Raw genomic sequence first — 18,882 nt, 5'->3', positions numbered from 1 at the left:
TCAACTATTTTTGCTAGGGTGGACATGTCTTTGAAATAAATTTTCACTCCATTTTTTATAGTTCTCGGAGGACAAAATGTAAATTAGCGCGACTTCTTGTAATAAAATACAAAAGAGCAAGTGGGGATATGACATCAGCTGGGAACGTCGTGGTCTAGTGGTTCTGACTCTCACCTTTCAAACAGAGGGTCGTGAATTTGAGTCCTAGCCATGGTGTGTTTTCCTTCAGCCCGAATTTCATCCACACTGTGCATCACTAGACCCAGATGAAGTGAATGGGTACCCGGCAGGATTAATTCCTTGAAGCTGTAATAAGAAATATTGGATGAAAACAATGCAAAGGACAGTATATTAGCTAAGGGTTCAAAATATGAATGCTTGTCATGTGTGTAAGCTTTCTTTAGAAGTTCATTTATTTTTTTATATATTGAGAAATTTGCAGTATACTCTACCATTCAATTGAATGATACCAATTAACAAATATCAACAAAACATTTTGTAAAATATGATAAATAAATTTATGTTTAACCATAGATGGGTAGACAATAACCTATTATATAATGGGAGGTTGCCCCAATGATGACAAATACCACAACAAAAGAATACCTGGGGAAAAAGTGTCCACCCTTCCCCCCTCAGCCAACATACTGATTTTTTTCTGGGGGGGGGGTGTCAGAAAAGACGTGTGCTCCTCTAAATAGGGATGACATTTGTCCTTTCTAAGGATTTTTTACCATTCCTGACAAGGTTTTTTTTTCAGCTATGCCACTGCAGGAATACAATCTGTTTTATCTCATGAAGCTTTGCATTTTTTTCTACTGAAGAAAATTCTTACACACCTACCTTTCATAAACTCCAATTGTTTCTTGTACACGGTACGTTTTCTGTGTTCAACACCCGTCGTGTCATTCCAAGATAAGGCTGGATCATCTACCTTATCATCCAGTGTATCCGTCGTCCAAACTTTGAAAATGAAATAAAATCAATTTAAGTGTTGTAAAATCTGCACGTATGTGCAGATACAAACAAAAATAGAATACTAATATAGTAATAGAAAAATAATGATCTTAGAACTTTAATGTTAAAGATATTTTTCATGGACCTCTGATTACCAGCCCAGAATTTAGGATAAAAATAAGGAAATGTGATAGTATTTCAGCGTAGTTCAGACAAGGCTGTATTATAACTGTGCATGCTTTATACTAGTAATAGCTATGTCATCTGAAATCAAATTTCTAGAGCAGCAATTTTCAAGAGGGTAATCGATGACATAAATTCCATTTTTCTGGTATTGACAATCGCAGAAGCAGATCCAAGTGGGCACATTTGACCTGTGCCCCCACCTTGAGAGCAATAGTTGATGTGTTTGATAAAAATGTGGCTTTCTTACACAAGTGTTCTCCCCCCCCCCCCTTCGAAAGTTACAGCTCTCATACAAGAGGATCTCCTTTTTGGTTTGCTTGTTATTTAAAGTTTCCTTGGGAAAATGTGCCCCACTACCCCCTTTGAGAAATCATGGATCCGTTCATGGACAATCATATGCCAGTGGATGAACTCCAGACGTTTTTTAGGCAAGTTTTGATCAGTAAATAAATAAAAACAGATAAAATGTGATCACAGGACAAACTTAACTTTAAAAGAGGATAAAATTTACTTTAAAAATTGATATGCCTAGCCCCATGAAAGGATCTAAGAATACCCTCCGGCACTAATGCAGTTTCACACCAGCCAACTCACAGTGAACAATTGTGTACAACGGATAGCGGAGCGTGAACGTAGCGGTCGTGTACATTTTTGCTTATTACATGACGTCATCCAGCCACTGCCGAGAACCAATTTATGAATGAAAATATAGTAAGCATGCGCAGTGCAAGCCTTTTGTTTCCCCACACAGAATTCCACCAAAACAAGTGTGCAATTCCCTATCACCTCGTACCAAAATCGACCTAGAATTTCAATTTTCCTATATTTTATATAAATAATGAAAGGTATTCTCGGAGGATCTATTTTCTCACCGATACCGCACAGGTAAGCGAATTTTGAATACTTCTTGCTTTTCCGTCAAAATCTTATGAATTAGCGTCTATATGTCATCGTGTTCCTTGGAATTTGTAGAGTCTATCGCAACGTGCATAAAGTCAATTGGCTTCCGGGTTTTGCAGCGTCGCGTGAATATGCATGAAATTGCAGTTTCGATAATTTTCGATCGATACCGGAGCGATCCGATCACGAACCAAGACCATTTACCGTGTACACAACATGACCGGATATCGTTATCGATACTTCCGCACGCAGTCCAAAGGAATTATTTTTGGGACCACGTGGTCATGACGTGATCTGCGCTATTGACCAATCAGCGGTCTTCGAATCGCTGTGCGGAGACGATCTATCCGTTGTACACAGTCTATGGACAATTGTTTGTTGTGCAACTTCAAGCAAAACTCCCCACCAGAATTGTCTACACACATTTTGAGATCAATACACAATATGCCCACCACTTTTCAAAATATTGCGGATCGCTTGGATTCGCCGTCATGTTGATATGGACCGAAGTTATGCGATCAAAAGATTCGCATGCGGCATGCTGGCAGTTTGTTTGCCACATGTTAGCATGATTTGGTTGCTAACTTCAGTCCATATAAATATTACGGCGAATCCGAGAGATCCGCGAAGTGATGTCTACGGATTAGATCAACGACGTCGAGATCGAAGACTAAATACAGCCATTCCCAATATTTTGAAAAACGGTGGGTATATTAACATCGAAATGTGACTGAGAGACCTGTCATGACATTTGGGAACAAGTTTTGGTGATGAGGTATGCTGGTAATCGGCCGGTGCAAAACTGCATTAGCGCCAGTTTTCTCTGCATATTTATTGCAGCCTCTGTAGAAAAATTGAATAGGAATCGTTTGTCACTCCGTCCAGTCACAGTTCCACACACAAAGTGCACATTTTACCATTGAAATAGTATGTGCAATGAGTGGTGTGTACAGTGTAGCAAAGTTATAGACCTGCGTAGCCTTTATCATTTTTTAAACTTTAGGACCCTTACCATGTTTCACCTCCATTTTATCTCATTTACCAACATCTATCAACAACAACAACAACAAATTATAGGCCTAATTTCAAAGCAATATTTGTCGGCAAGTTTTCAATTTCAGTAAATTAACGTGTGCAGTAACGGTCTATTTATTCACAATTAAAACTTTGACAGTCTTGACATTAGCATTAACAAATCATTCATTCACGAATTCAATGTATTCAGAGATGGTTTTTGTAAAACATTGACAATAAACATCAGGCAATATGAGCGAATTACTATTCAATGCTCGCCGATCTTAACTCTGCCAATACAAAGCATAAACCATAAGCACTCCCTATCGTCAAAGCCACGTCCCGGCCCGTAGAGCAGCGGCCAGCGCCAACGGGGCAGTGACGGTGGCAGTGCAGTGGTCGTGCATGTCGTGGCAGTACAACGACATCTAACATTTTGAGACAATTTGAGAAATAAATCAAAGAAAATTGTTATAGAACTTACTGTTATAGCCTTCTACAAATGACTTTGAAGTCGCTGTCCGAATCTGACCCGTGTTCCTTTAGTTTTTGATGAATTATCGACGGACTTATCAACAGCAAAACGGTAGTACCGGTAGATCGAGTTTTCTTTTTCAAATATTGCACTTGGCGGTTAGACGTTCGCGCGTGCGTAGTGCGAGAACAACACGTATAATAGAGCTACCTGGCAAGCAGCCAAGCGGCCCCTCTCGCCAAAGCATATGGGGGGGGGTAAATTATGACAAAATATGGGGGGAGGGGACTTCTTCGCTAAGATAAATACACATCCCGATATGGGTGGGGGGGGTGAATTAAAACCAAATCAGGGGTGTCTTCTTTTTCCTCTCGATTGGTTCTGGGTTGGAAACCATGATGGCGTGAGTGCATGCCACTGGTTTCCTTGGATCTTGGAATCTATGAAAAAAGTTTTCGATCCCTTCACTTTTTTTTCCTGTTCTCTATGTTATTTTCTTTTTTATTTTCGTTGTCTTTTTTTTCTTTTCTGTTAATCTTTCTTTTCTTCTTTGCCTTTTTTCTTTTCTTGTTTTTTCCCCTTTATATATATTTTTTTACTCACTCCTCTTCCCTTTTAATTTGCTTTTGTAATGATTGAAATTGAGATTTCATTCAGTAGATTTCTTTTCTGTTACATTGTACTATACCCTGTATGGCGGCAGGGAATTTTGATAGGGGTGAGGGAGCAAGACCATGTGGATAAATCATTTCAATCAAGTAATGCCGGCCTATAGAATAGCTCTCCTCTTTATAAACGCCGTCCACAAGTGGGAAAGAATATTTAGAGCCTAAAATAGAATTAGAATTTTGGAAATATCATTTGTAAAAAAAGGGTGAAATAATTCATGATTGGAAGCAGCTATAATAGCGTACAAATGGGTCAGATGGGGCTTTTGACGTTGCAGACAGACCAAATCAGGGTTTGCGGATGGGAATTTGATAGAGGTTGGGGGACCAAGACAACCAACAGTGAATTCATTTTTAGCAAAATATGGGGCATTGCAAGAAACTTGCAATCGAAGCAATCGAACGCAAATCAATTTCAGACTCCAAAATCATGAGAGTCATACTTTTCATTGCAAACTTGCAACTGATCCATAAAAAAATCCAAATTGATATGTTCTAGATAAACTTAATGTATCATCACCTGTAAATTTGCATCTGATCGAATTTTGGGATTGATTGCAAATATCTTCTTGGAACACTAAATATATAGTTCTTTTCATAAAAAGCGGCCATAAACAAGCAAAATGATTATAAAAATAGAATAAAACTTATTAATTAAAAATTAAAACCCTTTTTATCAAAAAAGATTTCATTGACCGATTGATTTTATTTTTGCATGCACCCATTGCATCAGATTTAAATTTATGTACAATAGTAAAATATAACAAATTTCTAATATTGTATCATAACCACTGGATCAATAATATTTAAACACATATAGACCTTTTACTTAATAAGGACAAAGACAATTTAAAAGAATGCAAGAGACCATGTTTACAATCATGAGCGATTACACTTGATTTGGGGAAGCTGCTCGCATAAAAGTCACAGGTCAAATATTTAATTAACTCTAAATACCTTTTAATCTTTGATATATTTTCTTTAAATCTTCGGAATTATGATAATGGGTAATGCAACTGGGCATATCATTCAGCATTAACACAAATGGCATTCATTAGGCAAACACCACTAAGCCACTATAGCTTTACAATTATCCAACATGATTATATTATATACCACTAGGCACATACTACTAAGACACCATATTGATACCAATCATACCATTATAGAGGCACATACTACTGAGACACCATTGGATACCACTGAGACACCATTGTATACCACTGAGACACCATTGGGTATATAATGGTATACCACGCAGTCATACCATTAGAGGCACATACTACTCAGACACCATTTGACACCACTGAGACACCATTGGGTATATGGTATACAATTCATCATACCAGTCATACCATTATAGAGACACATACTACTGAGACACCATTGAATACCACTGAGACACCATTGTATACCACTAAGACACCATTGGTGCATGGTATACCATTCATTATACCGGTCATACCATTAGAGGCATATACTACTGAGACACTATTGAATACCACTGAGATACCATTGTATACCACTGAGACACCATTGGATGTATGGTATACTATTCATCATACCAATCATACCATTACAAGCACATACCACTGAGACACCATTGAATACCACTGAGACACCATTGTATACCACTGAGACACCATTGGGTATATCATGGTATACCATGCAGTCATACCATCAAAGACACATACTACTGAGACACCATTGAATACCACTGAGACACCATTGTATACCACTGAGACACCATTGGTGTATGGTATACCATTGATCATACCAATCATACCATTACAGGCACATACTACTGAGACACCATTGAATACCACTGAGACACCATTGTATACCACTGAGACACCATTGGATGTATGGTATACTATTCATCATACCAATCATACCATTACAAGCACATACCACTGAGACACCATTGAATACCACTGAGACACCATTGGGTAAATGGTATACCATTCATCATACCAATCATATCATTAGTCACATACCACTGAAACACCATTCGGTATATGGTATACCATTTACCATTAAATAAACTACCAATTACCATTAAGAACTTACCATTGAAACACCACTTAAATACCATTCGCGTACCATTTACCATTCAGATTACCATTCAACTACCATTCGGCACCATTCAAATACCATTGGCGATTTTTATAAAGGCTCTCCGGATCAAGTGAGGAATGGCTAATCTGGCTACGAAAATATTCCCCGGGAAAACCATGTATCGGCTCATGTCAATTAAAAAGGAAATATAACGTGAAGTAATCACGTTTGAAATAAAACAGAATCGTCGTTGGCAGGAAAACGACAACCATATCCCCCCCCCCCTTCACAGTCACAGACACGCACAAAATGCACGACGCCGTTTCCATTTAGAAATTTGTTCTCTTTACAATTCAAATTGTAGTATTTCAAATGCGGGCTCTAAGTTGCATTATATCACGCTGCAGTTAATTTACTTTTTCGATATTAATAAAAGTTCCCCCCTGCATTCTCAATTTCACGATAAACTATTCCTCTTTACAAGGACTCACAAAAATAAGGAAAGCGAAATTTTGGCCTAAATGGGTGGGAAATTTGTGTATGCTAGGCTTACGCAAACTTTTGCCACATCTTTTGATGGACGGCCAATGCATGACAGCCCAACGCAAAACAACTATCCCTGGTAACATGATGCACATCTTTCACGGAAAGCATTTCTTCAGGAAATATTTCAAGACTAACATATTTGTTTCAAAAGAAAATAAAATAATTTTTTATTGATAGCAAGTGCAGGTAATCCGGGACTAAATAACATTTCCTTGGATTTTATTTTGTTTTCATTAAACAGGATTCGTATTCTATGGTATATTTGGCGGTGCCAGGTAAAAATGGCAGAGGTAAAAATGGCAGAGGTAAAAATGGCAGAGGTAATAATGGCAGAGGTAAAAATGGCAGAGGTAAAAATGGCAGAGGTAAAATGGCAGAGGTAAAAAATGGCAGAGGTAAAAATGGCAGAGGTAAAAATGGCAGAGGTAAAAATGGCAGAGGTAATAATGGCAGAGGTAAAAATGGCAGAGGTAAAAATGGCAGAGGTAAAAATGGCAGAGGTAAAAATGGCAGAGGTAAAAATGGCAGAGGTAAAAATGGCAGAGGTAAAAATGGCAGAGGTAAAAATGGCAGAGGTAAAAATGGCAGAGGTAAAAATGGCAGAGGTAAAATGGCAGAAGTAAAACCAACGATTTTTTTAAATGTAAACACCAATGTGTGCAGCCACTAACCCTCTGAAACGAACAAGTTCGGGTCTACTTCGAACTACTTTCATAATTTAACCTGGATAAAAAAAAATAACTGAACATTCTGTAATAAAAGTATTTTTTATTTCCACATCATGATGGATCAAGATGAATAGATATTGATGTAACTGGCGGATCCATGGGGCACAGCTGGCCCGTGCCCCCCTTGAGAGGTACAATTAGAATCTTAGCAAATATGCTAACTCAAGTGTGCCCCCTTTTTAAAGCGAGACCCTTTTCTGCTTGCTAATTATCTTTGTGGACGAGTTAGTAGGCGGAAAACTTTTTTGCGTGTCATTTTTCAAGAAAATGTGCCCCCTTGGAAAATCCTGGATCTGCCCCTGATTAATGTGATATGTTAAATGTAAATGATACAATTATTGTTCAGTCTTTAGAGCAATACCTCAATGCAGCTAGTCCAAGTGGATGCCAGGTTCCAAAAGGGTTTGACGTCATATATGGGAAGCTGCCCCATGACATTTTATGCACTACAAAATGGTTCATAATTGTTTTTAAAAAATATTTCAGGAGCGTCAGTGAAATTATTTGTCTCTTGATATATACTGAAGATAAAAAAAAACATTTTGATTTTTTTCTAGAAAATTACATTTCATTTATATTTTCTATATACCAGATATGGGAAAGCTGCTCACAAATGACGTCATCATTAAAATATAAAAGTATAGCTTTTTAAATCTTCGATTGATTTCCTAAAACCCTCACCAATATCATTTTATTTTTTTCTGCTATTCTACAATGACTTTTAACTGAGGTTGAACTTCCCCTGTAATGAATTAAGTACAATTGCGATCAAGAGTGTGCTTCAAATTTGAATATTAATACAGCGATTTGACATGAGAAGGCCGTCCATGAGAGTCCAGAAAAATAAGATATTCCAGCCAAAAGATTATCAATTTGGTGTAAAAATGTCACCCTTTCCATTATTTTCATTTTCTTAGAACCTTTCTTAGTTAATCTATGTAGGGCTTACATGCGGGGATTTTTTTTATTTTTTTTCATTGGGGTTTCAGAACCTTTTTACCTCTGCCATTATTACCTCTGCCATTTTTACCTCTGCCATTATTACCTCTGCCATTTTTACCTCTGCCATTTTAACTCTGCCATTATTACCTCTGCCATTTTTACCTCTGCCATTTTTACCTCTGCCATTTTTACCTCTGCCATTTTTACCTCTGCCATTTTACCTCTGCCATTTTTACCTCTGCCATTATTACCTCTGCCATTTTTACCTCTGCCATTTTTACCTCTGCCATTTTTACCTCTGCCATTTTTACCTCTGCCATTTTTACCTCTGCCATTTTTACCTCTGCCATTTTTACCTCTGCCATTATTACCTCTGCCATTTTTACCTCTGCCATTTTTACACCGAGCCATATTTGGCAGCAATTATTAAGGAGTACTTGGTAAGTTTGGATCATTGACGAGTATCTTTTTAATCACATACCTTGTATTAAGATTCTAATCAGTGATTGGTCAGAACTGTATTATGTGAATCGCTGAAGTTATTCTGTCATTGCGTCACGGTTATTAAAGGGCAGCACGCTTGCAGAAAGTTGCCCCCCCCCCTCTTGAAAAAAAGTAGAGATATCATCCATCTTATGTTTGTTTAAGACAGTTTGAACCTAATTTATATTTCTTTTTTCCTCATCAGATTGTATACTTCCTATGCCTCTATTTCAGGCCCCGAAAATCCAAATACTGTTGCTATACTGTATATTGACAAAAATGTATATACTATGGGGTAAGTCGAAGCAAATGCTCCGTTTCTCCCATTGAAAAACTCAGTATCTACAGATGAAAGAAAATTTCATTTACTTTTTATTAGCACTCAGTCTACATCTCTTCTTTACCAATAAATAGTGTATCAGTGTGTGATTCAAGGGAACAATTAAAGCTTAGAAACATGAAGGGCGCCCTCTACCAATAATGGCACCCTCTGTATTAGTCCCAAACTTCATAAATAATGTTAAAAATTACAAAATATGATATCAATATAATTTGTATTAAGCGTTAGCGAGTATAGGGTGGTTGCAGCTATGGCACCCCCCCCCCCACACACACACACATTCCGTCAGTTGGGAATGGGGAGAAAAAGAAAGAAAAGAACAACATGAAATATATTAATTACCAGTATCATTATTACCAGTGACAAATCAGCTTTTCGTATTAAGAAGAAAAAAAACTAGAATATGAAGGAAAGCCATTTATTATTGTTTTCATGATAAATAGGAAAAGGGAACCAAGTCCATGAACAGACCAAACAAAGAACCAGATGTAGACTCGTACTATACAGCTATCGTTAATAACGTTGGAGCAAGCATGAGTTCCAACGACAGAGAGGTTTGTTGCACTTATTACAATGTTTGTAATAAACATCACAAAGGAAATAATTTTAACATTTTACATAATCATTCGGTTTCTTCCCGTACTGAGTTTTTACAGAAGGTTTCCACTTCGGCGAGTTGGAGTTGCGAGTCATACGCGAGCTGCGCGAGCTCTAACTCGCCTTAGCTCGCACAAGCTCGCGTGAAATTTACATTTTTTCATGGAATTTGCTTCAGTGACAAAAGACTCAACATCGAGTTCACTACGCTCGCTGAACGAGTGAACCGAGCGCGAAACGAGTCAGGCCGAGCTTAGTATGAGTTGCAATGACCTTTATACGACTTAAAGCGAGTTATGAACGAGTTATCAAGATTTTGTTACGAGTGATAAGAGTTTCATACGACCAAGGGGCGGGATATGCACATTTTTGGCACACAAAGATGGATGCCGGCGGTGGCGGCGTCAACACCAAATCTTAACCGAAGGTTACGTTTTTGAAATGGCATCATAACTTAGAAAGCTTGATAAACATATGGTTTATCAAGCATTACTAAACATCCTTCTTAAGTTTCAGGTCACAAGACCAAGGTCAGAGGTCATTTATGGTCGATGAACTTAAACCATGTTGGGGGATCAACATAAAAATCTTAACCTACGGTTAAGTTTTTGAAATGTCATCATAACTTAGAAATATATGAACCTAGTTTCTGAAACGTGGACATAAGGTTATTAAAGTATATCAACATCCTGCTTGAGTTTCAAGTCACATAACTAAGGTCATAGGTCAATTGACTTTGTCCAATAGGGGTATTTGTTAAATTAACATTATAACTTTGAAAGTTTGTGAATCTTATTCATGAAACTTGAACATAAGAGTAATCAGGTATCACTAAGTATCCTGTGCGAATTTCAGGTCACATGTCCCAGGTCAAAGGTCAATGAACTTTAGTGATGTTCGGGTGATCTGTTGAATTACCATCATAACTTGAAAAGTTTATAGATCTGATTCATGAAACTTGGATATAAGAGTAATCGAATATTACTGAACACCCCGTGCGAGTTTCAGGTCACATGACCAAGGTCAAATGTCATTCAAGGTCAATGAACTTTGGCCATGTTGGGGGTATTTTTTGAATTACCATCATAACTTTGAAAGCTTATGGATATGATTCATCAACTTGGATATAAGAGTAATAAAGTGTCACTGAACATCCTGTGCGAGTTTCAAGTCACATGACCAAGGTCAAAGGTCATTTACGGTCCGATGAACTTTGGCCATGTCGGGGGTATTTGTTGAATAACCATCATAACTCTGAAAGTGTATGGATCTAGTTCATATAACTCGGACATATAAGAGTAGTTAAGTATCACCGAACATCTCATGCCAGTTTCAGGTCAAATGACCAAAGTCAAAGGTCATTTACATGTAAGGTTATTGAAGTTTGGCCACTTTGGAGATTAATACTATACTGCTGTCATAACTTTCGAAGTTTAGATACAGTCTATTAAATTTGGATATATAGGGATAATCAAGTATCACTGACAAGTCTTAGGTCACATGATCAAGGTCATATGTCATTTTTTGTCAATGAACGTAGTATTGTGTATCATTCTATGATTTTTTTTAAAATAATTATTTTATAGTAGTTTTCAAAGTCAGCACCTCTGCTATATTGGATAGCGTGATGCAGGTGAGACTGTCAGAGGCGCTCCACTTGGACCTTGTCTAGTTTGATGTCTATAGTTCTTTTACCTTGGCTCTGCTCGTCATTGACCACCTCTTCTTCTGGAAACAGTACAGTCCACCGTCTAGTGTATTGTCTTCCGTTTCAATTGTTTCTTCCTGCACTACTTCTACCCTTGTTTGAATGACATCTTCTTTCGCTGTTTCCCTACCTGAATGGCCACAACTCTTGGATCTTTTGGATAGAAGCATATTTCTCTCCTTATTTGTTGAAAGTTGTTATAATGCAGTGGCAACAGCCTTTTTATAAGTACGTGTACATTGCGTGGGTCAGTTAAAATGTGCTCTCACTTTAAAATAAACTCCTCAAAAAAAGTTTGGAAATCTGACTTTGATCAAAAATTCCTCCTCGGTTTGAGTAAATATCAATTGTTATTAATATCAATGAATAGATCATTTAACTTTCTTTAAAATGATACCCGACATGATATGATTATGGTTCACACGGAGGTGCAGTGTGTGTCTTGAAATGTGGGGCAAGGTCAAAAATCAAAAGTTGCAAAATGACACAATATTGAAAGTCACTGTTCCTTATACCGTGGTGATGAGTAGGTTTTTAAGTGGTTTCTTTTGAGTCTGATCGATAATCCCGCCTCGGTGTTATTAAATATCAATGTTGAATTAATATTAACGAAATAGATCATTTAATTTCTTTAAAATGATACTTTACATGATATGATTTTGGCTCAAATAGAGGTGCAGTGCCTTGAAATGTGGGGCAAGGTCAAAATTCAAAAGTTGCAAAATGACACAATATTAAATTCAATGTTCTTTTCTTCCATGATGATGAGTAGGATTCTCATCAATTGTTTTCATGCATCTTAACATCAACATTCAAATGGAATCAAACACACCTCTGCACAAGCAAACACACAACAAACAAACATAAACCACAACAAAACATTATAAAATGAAGAAGCAGGGGTTTGATTTAAATGGATTTTCATCTTTATTGACACAGACAAAAGAATCATGTTTGACCCTTCATGACTATTTCTGCTCGTTTTGCAACTTTTCACTTCAGACCTCATCCAATACTTTTCAATTTTGCTCTTTTGTTGATGGCATGATCACAACAAGCATGGGATCATTTTAAAGAGAATCAAATGATCTTTTGAAAGATATCAAATAAGCATTGTGTAAAATTTGGAGTCGGGAAAAATTAATGGCCAAACTCAGATTTCCAAACTTTTTTGCTCGTTTTGCAGCTTTTCAATTCAGACTTCATCCAACACTTTTGAATCCTGCTCTTTTCGTGATGGTACGATCATAACAAGAATGGTGTCATTGTAAAGAAAATTGAATGACCTTTTAAATGATGTCAAATATGCATTGTGTAAATTTTGGAGCTGGGAGAAATTAATGGCCAAACTCAGATTTCCAAACTCTTTTTGAGGGGTTTATATGTGGGGAAAATATAGATCACTGGACATTTACCATTCAGCTGGCATGCCTCTGAGCCCTTGCCACGCACTCGGAATAAACTCATACGAAACTTGCTGTAACTCGGGGTACTCGATCTAAAGTCGAGCTTATCTCGTGGGCACCTCCAATTGACTCGTAAAACGATCGCAATGCTCGTATCTCGCTCTTGAAAACTCGGAACGCACTCGCGTATACTCAGATGTGGCGAGTTATTACGAGTTATTGCGAGTTTATCTCGAGCTTCTTACGAGTTATTGCGAGTACTGCGAGTATATAACAAGTTTAGGTGAGTTCAGCACGAGTTACAGCGAGTTAGCAAACTTTTTGAACATGTTCAAAAATTTTGAAACTGCTCACGACTTCAAGGAGATTTTTCCCGAGCTTGAACGAGCTCCGCCGAGCAATGCCGAGTTGTCGCGAGTTATCCCGAGTTTCATGGTGAGGTTTATGCGAGTTATTGCGAGTGCCTTATTTTGGCAACTCGCTAGAACTCGCCATAACTCGCGATGTTGACTCGCCAAAGTGGAAACCTTGCTATGTTGTTAAACAGCATGGCTTTTTTTCCCCGCATTTTGAAAATTGAAAATTTGAAAGTCACATATTTTACTCTAACAAACAGCCTGGAAATATTTTTATTTATCTTTCTAACTTTCTCTACTTAATATACATATTGTGTAATTATGAAATTGTTAAATTTGAGGTACCATTTATAAATTTCAAAAAGCAATCTAATGCTTAATTGCATTTATACACAGGATTTGATTATCTACTTATTTCAACGTACTAACTCTAAATTCCAGGTAGTATCAATAATCCATATTAGACCTAAAGGATAGGACTAACTGACCAATCGGCCATTAGACGAAATAACTATAATTGATGAAGGTGACTATATGACGACTGGTCATATATGTTTATACAAAACATGAAGCCTTATTTTTTCCAGTTAGACATAAGATTTAAAGTACAAAAGTTATAGCTTGTCTATACATTATATTCGACTTTTTATATTGTATATGTGTATGCGTTTATGCACCCGACAAAAGAAAATATAATTGGTATAGTGTCGAAAATCTGTCTATCTGTCGGTCAATCGAATCGGGCTCAGTCTAGCCACTAACCCGTCTCTGTGGTCTAGTGGTTAAGGCACCGGCATTCAAAGCTGGGGCCCGGGTTCGATTCCCGGCAGAGACATTTTTCGGCATCACCAATTTTTCCAAAGGGTAGATAGCTCTGGGAACCTTGATTTAAGCTACGCCTACCTATGTTCTCTTCAGCCATTTCTTTGCAATCTTTAAATAAAAAATAGTTGCCAAAAGCTGTTGTACATGTAAAGCTTTACACACACACACACCCACACACGCACGCACACACACACACACACACACACACATATATATATATATATATATATATATATATATATATATATATATATGTGTATGCGTATATACGGTCAAATACATGATGTGTATGTATGTGTAAACATAATATAAACTCCTCAAAAAAGTTTGGAAATCTGACTATGATCGATAATCCCTCCTCGGTTTTTTTATAAATATCAATGTGTAATTAATATCAATAAATAGAGCATTTAATTCTCTTTAAAATGATACCCTACATGATATGATTATGGGTCACATAGAGGTGCAGTGCCTTGAAATGTGGGGCAAGGTCAATTTTCAAAAAGCTGCAAAATGACACAATATTGAAAGTCACTGTCCTTTTTTCCGTGGTGATGATTGAGTTTCTCAGCGGTTACTTTTGACTTTGATCGATGATTCCTCATTGTTTTTAATATTATATATTTAAAACATTGTAAAATGAAGAAGCAGGGGTTTGATTTAAATGGATTTTCATCTCTATTGACACAGACAAAAGAATCATGTTCTGTATTGACCCTTCATGACTATTTCTGCTCGTTTTGTAGCTTTTCAATTCCTCATCCAACACTTTTGAATCCTGCTCTTTTCGTGATTGCATGATCATGACAAGCATGGTATCATTTTAAAGAGAATCAAACGATCCTTTGAATGATATCAAATATGCATTGTGTAAAATTGGAAATTGGGAAAAATTAATAGCCAAAATCAGATTCCCAAACTTTTTTGCTCGTTTAGCAGCTTTTCAATTCGGACCTCATCCAACACTTTTGAATCCTTCTCTTTTTGTGATGGCATGATCATAACAAGCATGGTATCACTTTAAAGAGAATTAAATGATCATTTGAATGATGTAAAATATGCATTGTGTATAATTGGGAGTTGGGAGAAATAAATGGCCAAACACAGATTTCCAAACTTTTTGAGGGGTTTATATGCAGCAGATTAGCCGTGCATCCCTCTCCCTATCTCTATTTTTCTTTCTATATTCTAGGCAGTTGTCATCGTATTGTCCACCCTCATGTACATGTGTTGTGTTGTGTTATTGTCTTTTTGTCTCTGAATTTCACAATCTTGTAATTTAGTTTTGCTCTTTTCGTTATCTTCATGTATTCCTTTACGTATATTTCAATATTCATTCTATCCTAACTTTTTGAGGGGCCCACATTTTACAAGCTTTGCTTTTCAGTGGACCCCTCCATTCTTCTCATGATATATAATTATATTGATTTAATTATATTGATTTAAATATAATATAAAATATAATTATCAAATGTTCAATTTTGTTCATGCTTTTATTTAAATTGAATTTAATTGAATCGAATATAGGTCCATGCCATCAAACTCTTGGTTGATTCCTATTGATGCATAATATGAAATACAGGTCGTATGTTAAACTCTATGCACTCAAATATGTTTCGTAGAATTTAAAACAATTTTGAGAAAATATTTTCAAAACTTGCTAAGCTCCATCTCTGAAAAGAGAACTCAGATCTCATGAAAAAAAAAGTGTCGCCTAAAACTGTTAGAAAATTATTAAAATAAAAGAAGTTCCTGCAACAGAGTCTCGAGAACATCTGTAATCTTACCAGATTGCGTATTCTTACATTATATCATGTAAACTTACAGGATATTGGTATTTGGTGTATGGATCGAACTTTACAAATTTCCACACTTTTCCCCTTTTTAAACAGACCTGTTCCGTTAAATTGAAGAAAAATTCCTGTTTTATGAATTTACAGAATGATTCTGTTATTGCTTTCTGCAAAATTATTTTTTTCTGTAAAATCAGGGTTTTTTAACAGTGTATGTGAAGCAGGGGTGTTTGTACATTGAATCTGCCCCGAAAGGTAAGGAGAATATCACACCCAATCTCCCTGAATTCAGGGCAGTGATATATCATGTATATTTCCATCTGAATATTGGTTGGCTAAACCCAATCTAACATTTAGTTTATATTTTTTGTTTCAATCATTTTCCTTACACAGAAGGAGAAAGCCAACGATGATATCAAAACCGTAACCGATATCAATCATCCTAAAAGTTGGAAGACCATGTGAAAATCGGGAATATACATATAAGAATAAATCAAAAGTAATACATGACAGTGACAGTTTATCACGATATCAGGGGTTCATATGACTTGTTTTATATTCTTGTTGCTTGAAGTAGGAATAGTGACGCGGGGGAGGAGGATGGGTGTGTATTTTGTACTCCATACGCTGATATTCCTAGAAATCAGGGTATTTTTAGAATGTTTGTTTTTTGCGTATCATTTTTTTTGTAAAATGTAGTGTAAATTGTGGAAAATGTATTGGATACCCTTTTGGGGCTATTTTGTTTTAACCAAACCAGCACCCTGTCTTAAAAGAAAAACCCTTCACAGGTTCGTGCCTAGTAAATGTGCCTTTATAGCTTGGTAGTCAAAAAACTTAGAAAGGATTTTTTAAATAGCTACATTTAAAGCATTAAGTATGTAAAACAAATCAAAACGACCTTCATCGGAAATTGGTGAACCGAAAGAGCAATTTTGTCCTATGTTTAAAAATTATGTCGTTTATTCAGGGTACACTGCAGACAAAACTGTTGTTTTGATTCACCAGTTATAGACAAGAATCTCTTGGTTGTCATTTGTCATGCGGGATATTTGGCAATACATGTTCTATGTCCTTGACTCTATCGTGCGTAATGCATATGCTCCTCCGTATCAGCAGAGGTCACTTTGGTCTAAAGGTCTGGTCACACTACCCGAGCGTTGTTGGAGCGGTCGTGGAGCGGTCGTGGAGCGGAGAGAAAAAATCACCGCTCGCTACCGTTCACCATTTTCGATTTCGATTTTTTTTTCCATTTTTGTTTTCGATTTTTTTTTTGTGAGCGAAATTAGACCCTCTCTCCCTACCGCTCCACGACCACTCCAAAAACGCTCGGGCGGTGTGACCAGGCCTTTAGGTGGTGAACTCTCTCAACGGTGAGAGGCTAGCAACTACCAAGTTAAAGTTTAAATCATGGGCACGGCACGGTGTTGAAAGGGGAGGGGGCTGACCCTATACAGAAAATTGAATTAAAGTGGTAACTTTTCCGTCTTTGTTTACGTTTCTTGATACCCCCCCCCCCCCGGATCCGCGCCTCTTTACAACATCATGTGCAGGGACAATGCAGTTGTATATCAGCATTAAGATTGAATTAAGAATTTGCCTTTTTTGCCACCTCGGAAATTATGTGATTTTGAGCTATTTCTGTAAATACTTTTTTTTAATATGCATTTCGTATCACAGTTTGAAAAGCACAGGGTGAATTAATGTTTTGTGTTATCACACAAAACAGTGTTTTGTTTAAACTAAATATATATATATACATGTACTCAACGATCAAAACATGCCCAATAGTGTGTGATGAATTGCGGCAGCATTAATAAGCATGACGGCATACAACGGTTTGTAAATAACTGTCTTTCTTCAGTAAGTTGTACTATAATTGTCAAAATAATCAAAATTCGGTTGAAATGTGTTTACAATTCTGTTGCATGATCTGCGTTTCAAAAGAGAATCAATATGACAGTGAAAATTACACATTTTTAAAAACATCACACTGTCCAAACTTTGCTGGCTAAGCTCGACATTACGTATACACAAAGAATTTACTCATGAAAAGAAGCACTTATTGTGTTCTGTAACAAATACCAGCATTGACATCAATTTCAGAATCAGCATCTTGATTAAGGTGGTCAAGTGAATATAATATTTAAAGCTAGATGTATTCATGTAAATATATTTTCATATGTTTTATGCATTTTGTATTATTTTTTCAAATCAAATGCTAAATTCAGAATTTATATCGTAAACCAGTGTAAACCAGTCGTATACCAGATGTCTTTCATCTATTGAAAGTAATTGGATTTCTTCATTTTCAAAATGTACCTTAAAACAGATATGCATTTGGTTACTCGGGAGCTTTAAGTTAGACCTCTAGACCTAGTATTTACGAACACATTTTTTTTTAAAGTCTACTTTCACAAGATTCTAATTGTTCTTTATCATTTCAAATTTTTTGTATTAATAAGGTGTTCATGTTTTTTAAAACAATCAAACATTTTGTATGTGTTTATAGGACCGCGGAACAGTTTTGAAAGTGGGGGGGGGGAGTGAGCATGCAAAAAATCACAATCAGATGGTCATTTTATATTTTTGTACACGGTTTTTGAAGAAAGTGGCGTGCTGAAGCCCATCCTGCTGCCCCCCCCCCCCCCCATTTCCGCGGTCCATGTATACGTATGGTATATTCCTGTTAAAGTCTCAGAATCGGGTTTGGAGCGAGGAAACAAACAAGGTACTGTTAGATAATTTGTTTTTCTGATTTCGAACTGGAAAAAGCACAAACGAAATATTGAGTGAAAATTGATTCTATTTTCGAGATTTAAAACAGAAACAGTCATTTTTCAACATTTTGATCTAAGAATGAATATGTAAAAAAGGTTCATTTTTCCGTTTTACTGTTT

General features: G+C 36.6%; 1 long non-coding RNA gene across 1 annotated transcript; it reads right to left on the bottom strand.

The window, feature by feature from the left end:
* Positions 1–291: 291 nt before the first annotated feature.
* Positions 292–3,582, bottom strand: LOC121412735. Its single transcript, XR_005969660.1, has 3 exons — positions 3,542–3,582; positions 844–963; positions 292–306 (listed from the first exon to the last, which is right to left on the bottom strand). It is a non-coding gene; the product is annotated as an uncharacterized LOC121412735 (long non-coding RNA).
* Between the last annotated feature and the right edge of the window lie 15,300 nt (positions 3,583–18,882).

Source organism: Lytechinus variegatus, chromosome 4 (assembly GCF_018143015.1).
Source record: "Lytechinus variegatus isolate NC3 chromosome 4, Lvar_3.0, whole genome shotgun sequence".
NCBI lineage: Eukaryota > Metazoa > Echinodermata > Echinoidea > Temnopleuroida > Toxopneustidae > Lytechinus > Lytechinus variegatus.
This window is presented reverse-complemented; position numbering and strand designations above follow the sequence as displayed.